This window comes from Ursus maritimus, unplaced genomic scaffold (assembly GCF_017311325.1).
Source record: "Ursus maritimus isolate PB19 unplaced genomic scaffold, ASM1731132v1 scaffold_10, whole genome shotgun sequence".
Taxonomy (NCBI): Eukaryota; Metazoa; Chordata; class Mammalia; order Carnivora; family Ursidae; genus Ursus; species Ursus maritimus.
The window spans coordinates 23964966-23972374 of record NW_024423344.1 but is presented as its reverse complement, the minus strand read 5'-3'; the positions used below and the strand labels follow the sequence as shown (position 1 = coordinate 23972374).

Here is a 7409-nt window from a genome sequence, read left to right as displayed (position 1 = left end):
CAATTCTATTATGGCAGAGTAGCAGCCATAGACATTTGTAACAAATGGCATGACTCTCTTCCAATAAAACTTTATTTACAAAACCAGTTAACAGACTGGTTTTAGTCCATGGGCTACTGTTGGTGGACCCTTGAGTTAGACAAATAAAATAATTCAGACCTGTGCAAATAACACCAAAGTACTTTATATTTTTAAATTTTTACAATATTCACATCTATCAAAATATCCTCACTTTCTCCCTTTTTTTATGTGAGTATAGTTGGCACGATGTTATGTTAGTTTCAGGCATACAACATAGTGATTCAACAAGTTTATACATTATGCTGTGTTCACCACAAGTGTAGCTACTATCTGTCACCATACAGTGCTGTTATAGTATCTATCAGTGACTATATTCATCATGCTGGGCCTTTTATCCCCGTGAATCATTCATTCCGTAACTGGAAGCTTATATCTCCTACTCCCCTTCACCCGTTTTGCCCATCTTCCCACCCACCTCCCTCTGGCAACCATTAGTTTGTTCTCTGTATTTATAGGTCTGATTCCACTTTTTGTGTTTATTTCATTTGTTCTAGATCCAAATATGACTGGAATCATAGCGGTATTTGTCTTTCTCAGTCTGACTTATTTCAAGTAGCATAATACCGTCTAGGTCTATCCAGTTGTCACTAATGGAACAATCTCATCCCCTTTTTTTTTTTTTTAAGGGAAAGTGCAAACACAGACCCCCCCCCCCACTACCACAAAGTATGCAGTTAAGTTTCTACATTTGGGGAAATCTCAGGGGTCAGCACATCTGGAGTACAGTGAGTAAGCCTCGCCTGGAAAAACCACCTTTGTTATCATGGTATCTCCCCGGCCAGGTACATATTCCTCTTTTTTTTTTAATGGCCACATTCCATTGTATATGTATACCACATCTTTGTTATCCAGTTTTCTATCCATGGACCCTGAGGTTGCTTCCATATCTCGGCTATTGTAAATAATACTGCAATAAACATAAGGGTACATATCTCTTTGAATTACTTTTTTGTTTTCTTTGGGTAAACACCAGCTAGTGGAATTATTAGATCACGTGGTACTATTTTAAATTTTTTGAGGAACCTCCATACTGTTTTCCACAGTAGTAACCATTTACATTCCCATCAATAGTATACCAGAGTTTCCTTTTGTCCACATCCTCACCAACACTTGTTACTTCTTGTCTATTTGATTTTAACCATTCTAACAGGTATAAAATGATCTCACACTGTGATTTTGATTTGCATTTTCCTGATGATTAGTGGTGTTGAGCATGTTTTGGTGTGTCTGTTGGCCATCTATATGACCTCCCTAGAAGAATGTATATTCGTGTCTTCTCTTTTTTTTATGTTCAGTTAGCCACTGTATAGTACATCAGTACTTTTTGATGTAGTGTTCAATGATTCATTAGTTACATATAACACCCAGTGCTTATCACAATGTACATGCCCTCCTTAATACCCATCACCCCACCCTTCTCCCCTCTGAAACCCTGTTTGTCTCCCGGAGTCCTTAGTCTCTCATGGTTCATCTCCCTCTCTGATTTCTCCCCCTTCAGTTTTCCCTCCCTTCCCTTATGGTCCTTCATGCCATTCCTCATGTTCCACATATGAGTGAAACTGTATGATAATTATCTTTCTCTGCTTGACTTATTTCACTTAGCATAATCCCCTCCAGTTCCATACGTGTAGATGCAAATGGTGGGTATTCATCCTTTCTGATGGCTGAGTAATATTCCATTGTATATATAGACCACATCTTCTTTATCCATTCATCTGTTGAAGGGCAGCTCGGCTTCTTCCACAGTTTGGCTATTGTGGACATTGCTGCTATGAACATTGGGGTGCAGGTGCCCCTTCTTTTCACTATATCTGTATCTTTGGCTTAAATACCTAGTAGTACAATTGTTGAGTCATAGGGTAGCTCTATTTTTAACATCTTGAGGAACCTCCATACTGTTTTCCACAGTGGCTGTACCAATCTGCATTCCCACCAACAGTGTAAGAGGGTTCCCCTTTCTCCACATCCTCTCCAACATTTATCATTTCCCACCTTATTAATTTTTGCCATTCTAACTGGTGTGAGGCGGTATCTCATTGTGGTTCTGATTTGTATTTCCCTGATGGCTAGTGATATTGAACATTTTTTCATGTGTCTGTTAGCCATTCATTCGTATGTCTTCTTTGGAGAAGTGTCTGTTCATGTCTTCTGCCCATTTTTTGACTGGATTATTTGGTTTTTGGGTGTTGATAGATCTTGGATACCAGCCCTTTATCATGTCCTCCCTTTTTTAATTGGATTGTTTTTTTGGTTTTTTGTGTGGGTTTTTTTGTTTGTTTTGGTATTAAATTCTCTATATATTTTGTATATTAACCCCTTATCAAATATATTATTTGCAAATATCTTCTTGCATTGAGTAGGTTGCCCTTTTGGTTTGTTGATGGCTTCCTTTGCTGTGCAAAAATTTTGTATTTTGTTTTAGTCCAAAAAGCTTATTTTTGCATTTCATACCCTTGCCTTAGGATACATATCTAAAAAAATGTTGCTATAGCCAATCAGAGTAATTACTGCCTGTGTTCTCTTCTAAGATTTCTATGGTTTCAGGACTCCTATTTAGGTCTTTAATCCATTTTGAGTTTTTATTGTGTATGTTGTTAGAAAGTGGTCCAGTTTTATTCTTTTATATGTAGCTATTCAATTTTCCCAGAACTATTTATTGAGAAGACTGTCTTCTCTACATTGTATATTCTTCCATCCTTTGTAATAATTTGCCATATAATTGTGAGTTTATTTCTAGGCTCTCTATTCTGTTTGACTGATCTACATGTCTATTTTTGTTCCATTATCATACTGTTCTGATTACTGCAGCTTTGTAGTATATCTTGAGCTCTGGAATTATGATATCTCCAGCTTTGTTTTTCTTTCTCAAGCCTGCTTTGGCTATTCGGGGTCTTTTATGGTTGCATACAAATTTTAGGATTATTATTTCTAATGTGAAAAATGCTGTTGGTATTTTGATTGGGATTGCATTAAATCTGTAGATTGCTTTGGGTACTGTGGACATTTTATTAATATTTGTCCTTGCAACTCATGAGAATGGAATATCCTTCCATTGGTTTATGTCATCTTCAATTTCTTTCATCAGTGTTTTATAGTTTTCAGAGCAGAGGTCTTTCACCTCTTTGGCTATGTTTATTCCTAGGTATTTTATTATTTTTGGTGCAACTGTAAATGGTGTTGTTTTCTTAATTTTTCTTCTGCTTCATTAATAATATATAGAAATGCTACTGATTTCCATATATTAATTTTGATTACTATAACTTTATGAATTCATTTATTTCTAGTACTTTCTTGGTGGAGTCTTTACAGATGACATGACACTATACATAGAAAATCCTAAAGAGTGACAGTTTAATTTCTTTACCATTATGAATGTCTCTAAATTCTTTTTCTGTCTGATTGCTGTGGCTAGGACTTTCTGTGTTCAATGAAAGTAGTGAGAGTAGACATTTTTGTCTTGTTCTTGATCTTAGAGGAAAAGCTCTCAGTTTTCACCAGTGGGTATAATGAAAGCTGTGGGTTTTTCATATAAGGCCTTGATCATGTTGAGGTATGTCTCCTCCCAACCTACTTTGTTGAGTTTTTTTTTTTTATCATTAATGGATGTGGATGCTGAAATTTATCAAATGCTTTTCTGCATCTATTGAGATGATCATATAATTTTTATCCTTTGTTTAGTTGATGTGGTGTATCACATTGTTTTGTACATATTGAACCATCATTGCATTTCTGAAATTAATCTAACTTGATCATTGTGAATGATTCCATCAATGTATTGTTAAGGATTTTGCATCTATGCTTATCAGGGATATTGGGTTGCAGTTTTGTTTTGGTATTTTGGGGGATTTTTTGGTGTTTTGCTGTTTTTTGGGTTTTTTTTCATAATAATATTTTATTATGTTAGTCACCATACAGTACATCCCTGGTTTTTGATGTAAAGTTCAATGATTCATTAGTTGCGTATAACACCCAGTGCACCATGCAATACGTGCCCCCCTTACTACCCATCACCAGCCTATCCCATTCCCCCACCCCCTCCCCTCTGAAGCCCTCAGTTTGTTTCTCAGAGTCCATAGTCTCTCATGGTTCATTCCCCCTTCTGTTTACCCCCCTTTCTTTATCCTTTTCTTCTACCGATCTTCCTAGTTCTTATGTTCCATACATAAGAGAAACCATATGATAATTGTCTTTCTCTGCTTGGCTTATTTCACTTACCATTATCTCCTCCAGGCCATCCATGTTGCAGCAAATGTTGAGAACTCCTTTTTTTGATAGCTGAGTAATATTCCATTGTATATATGGACCACATCTTCTTAATCCAGTCATCTGTTGAAGGGCATCTCGGCTTCTTCCATGATTTAGCTATTGTGGACAATGCTGCTATGAACATTGGGGTGCATATGGCCCTTCTCTTCACTACGTCTGTATCTTTGGGGTAAATACCCAGTAGTGCAATGGCTGGATCATAGGGTAGCTCAATTTTTAACTTTTTGAGGGACTTCCACACTGTTTTCCAAAGTGGCTATACTAACTTGCATTCCCACCAACAGTGTAGGAGGGATCCCCTTTCTCCACATCCTCTCCAACAATTGTTTCTTGCCTTGTCCATTTTTGCCATTCTAACTGGTGTAAGGTGGTATCTTAGTGTGGTTTTGATTTGAATTTCCCTGATGGCTAATGATTTTCAACATTTTTTCATGTGTCTGTTAGCCATTTGTATGTCCTCATTGGAAAAGTGTGTGTTCATATCTTCTGCCCATTTTATGATTTGTCTATTTGTTTCTCGTGTATTGAGTTTGAGAAGTTCTTTGTAGATCTTGGATACCAGTCTTTTATCTGTAGAATCATTTGCAAATATATTCTCCCATTCCGTGGGCTGCCTCTTAATCTTGATGAAGTCCCATAAGTTCATTTTATCTTTTGTTTCTCTTGCCTTTGGAGATGTGTCATGTAAAAGGTTGCTGTGGCCGATGTCATAGAGGTTGCTGCCTATGTTCTCCTCTAGGATTTTGATGGATTCCTGTCTCACATCGAGATCTTTCATCCATTTGGAGTTTATTTTTGTGTGTAGTGTGAGAGAGTGGTCAAGTTTCATTCTTTTGCATGTAGCTGTCCAATTTTCCCAGCACCATTTATGGAAGAGACTGTCTTTTTTCCACCGGATGTTTTTTCCTGCTTTATCAAAGATTAGTTGCCTAAAGAGCTGAGGGCCCATTTCTGGGTTCTCTATTCTGTTCCATTGGTCTATGTGTCTGTTTTTGTGCCAGTACCATGCTGACTTTGTGATCACAGCTTTGTAGTACAACTTGAAATCCGGCATTGTGATGCCCCCAGCTTTGTTTTTCCTTTACAACACTTCCTTGGCAATTCGTGGCCTTTTCTGGTTCCACACAAATTTAAGGGTTGTTTGTTCCAGTTCTTTGAAAAATGTCATTGGTATTATGATCGGGATAGCACTGAAAGTGTAGATTGCTCTGGGTAGCGTGGACATTTTAACTATGGTAATTCTTCCGATCCGTGAGCATGGAATATTTTTCCATCTTTTTGTGTCTTCGTCAATGTCTTTCAAGAGTGATTTGTAGTTTCTAGAATATAGCTCCTTTACATCTCTGGTTAAGTTAATTCCAAGGTAACGTATGATTTTTGGTGCTATTGTAAATGGGATGGATTCCCTAATTTCTCTTTCTTCAGTCTCATTATTCATGTATAGAAATGCAACTGATTTCTGAGCATTGATTTTGTATCCTGCCACATTACTGAATTGCTCTATAAGTTCTATTAGTTTGGGGGTGGATTCTTTTGGGTTTTCCATATACAGTATCATGTCATCTGCAAAGAGAGACAGTTTGACTTCTCCTTTGCCAATTTGGATACCTTTTATCCCTTTTTGTTGTCTGATTGCTGTTGCAAGGACTTCTAGTACTATGTTGAATAATAATGGCGAGAGTGGGCATCCTTGTTCTGTTCCTGATCTTAAGGGAAAGGCTTCCAGCTTTTCCCGATTGAGAATGATATTTGCTGTAGGCTTTTCATAGATGGTTTTTATGAGATTGAGGAATGTACCCTCTATCCCTACACTCTGAAGGGTTTTAATCAGGAAAGGATGCTGTATTTTGTCAAATGCATCTATTGAGAGGATCATATGATTCTTGGCTTTTTGTTGTTTTTGCAGTGCCTTTGTTTTTTGTTGTTGTTTGTTTTGCAGTGTCTTTGCTATCAGAGTAATGCTGGCCTAGTAGAATATATTTGAGAGATTTCCTTACTCTATTTTTTTAAATACTTTGAGGAGAATAAGTATTAACTCTTCTTTAAACGCTAGAATTGTGAGTTTTTTGATAACTGATTTAATTTCATACTAATAGTCTAAGTTTCTATTTCTTCCTCATTCAGTTTGGACGATGGTATATTTCTAGGAATGTATCTATTTCTTCTAGATTGGCTAATTTGTTGGCATAAATTTTTTCCTGGTATTCTCTTACAATGTTTTTTATTTTTGTGGTGTCAGTTGTTACTTCTTCTCTCTCATTTCTGATTTATTTGGGTCCTTTTTTTTTTTTTTTTTTGTGAGTTTGGCTAAGAGTTCATCCATTTTGTCTACCTTTTCAAAGAACCAGGTCTTGGTTTCATTTATCTTTCTATTACTTTTTTAGTCTCCCAGCTATTTATTTCTGCTCTGATCTTTATTATTTCCTTCCTTCTACTTGCCTTGGGTTTTGATTTTTTATTTTCTTTTAGTTCCTTTAGGTGTAAGCTTAGTTTATTTGAGCATTTTCTTCTTTCTTGAAATAGGCCTGTATCACTGTATATTTCCCTCTTAGAACCGCTTTCAAAGTTTAGGGCCGTTGTGTTTTCATCTTCTTCTTGATTGTTTCATTGGGCCATTGGCATTTTGTATCATGTTTGGTCTCCATGTGTTTGTGTTTTTTCCAAATTTTGTACCATTGTAGTCAAAAAAGATGAATGGCATGACTTCAATCTTAGAGGCTTGAGTACCTGGGTGGCTCAGTCAGTTAAACATCTACCTCCAGCTCAGGTCATGACCTCGTTCTGGGATCAAGTCCTGCGTCGGGCAAGGAGTATGCTTTTCCCTCTCCCCTGCTCATGTTTGTGCTCTCGCTCTGTGTCAAATCTTTTTAAAAAAATAAATTTCTAGAGACTTGTTTTTTGACCTAACATGTGATCTGGGCTGGTGAATGTTCCATGTGCACTTGAAAAGAGTGGGTATTCTGTCATGTTTGGATGGAATGTTCTGAATATATCTATTATGTCCATCTGGTCTAATGTGTCGTTCAAAGACATGGTTTCCTTATTGATTTTCTATCTGGATG

At 36.8% G+C, this 7409-nt stretch overlaps 1 non-coding gene across 1 annotated transcript; it reads right to left on the bottom strand.

The window, feature by feature from the left end:
• Positions 1-703: 703 nt before the first annotated feature.
• LOC121101461 lies at positions 704-871 on the bottom strand. The gene has a single exon (XR_005833453.1). It is a non-coding gene; the product is annotated as a U1 spliceosomal RNA (small nuclear RNA).
• Between the last annotated feature and the right edge of the window lie 6538 nt (positions 872-7409).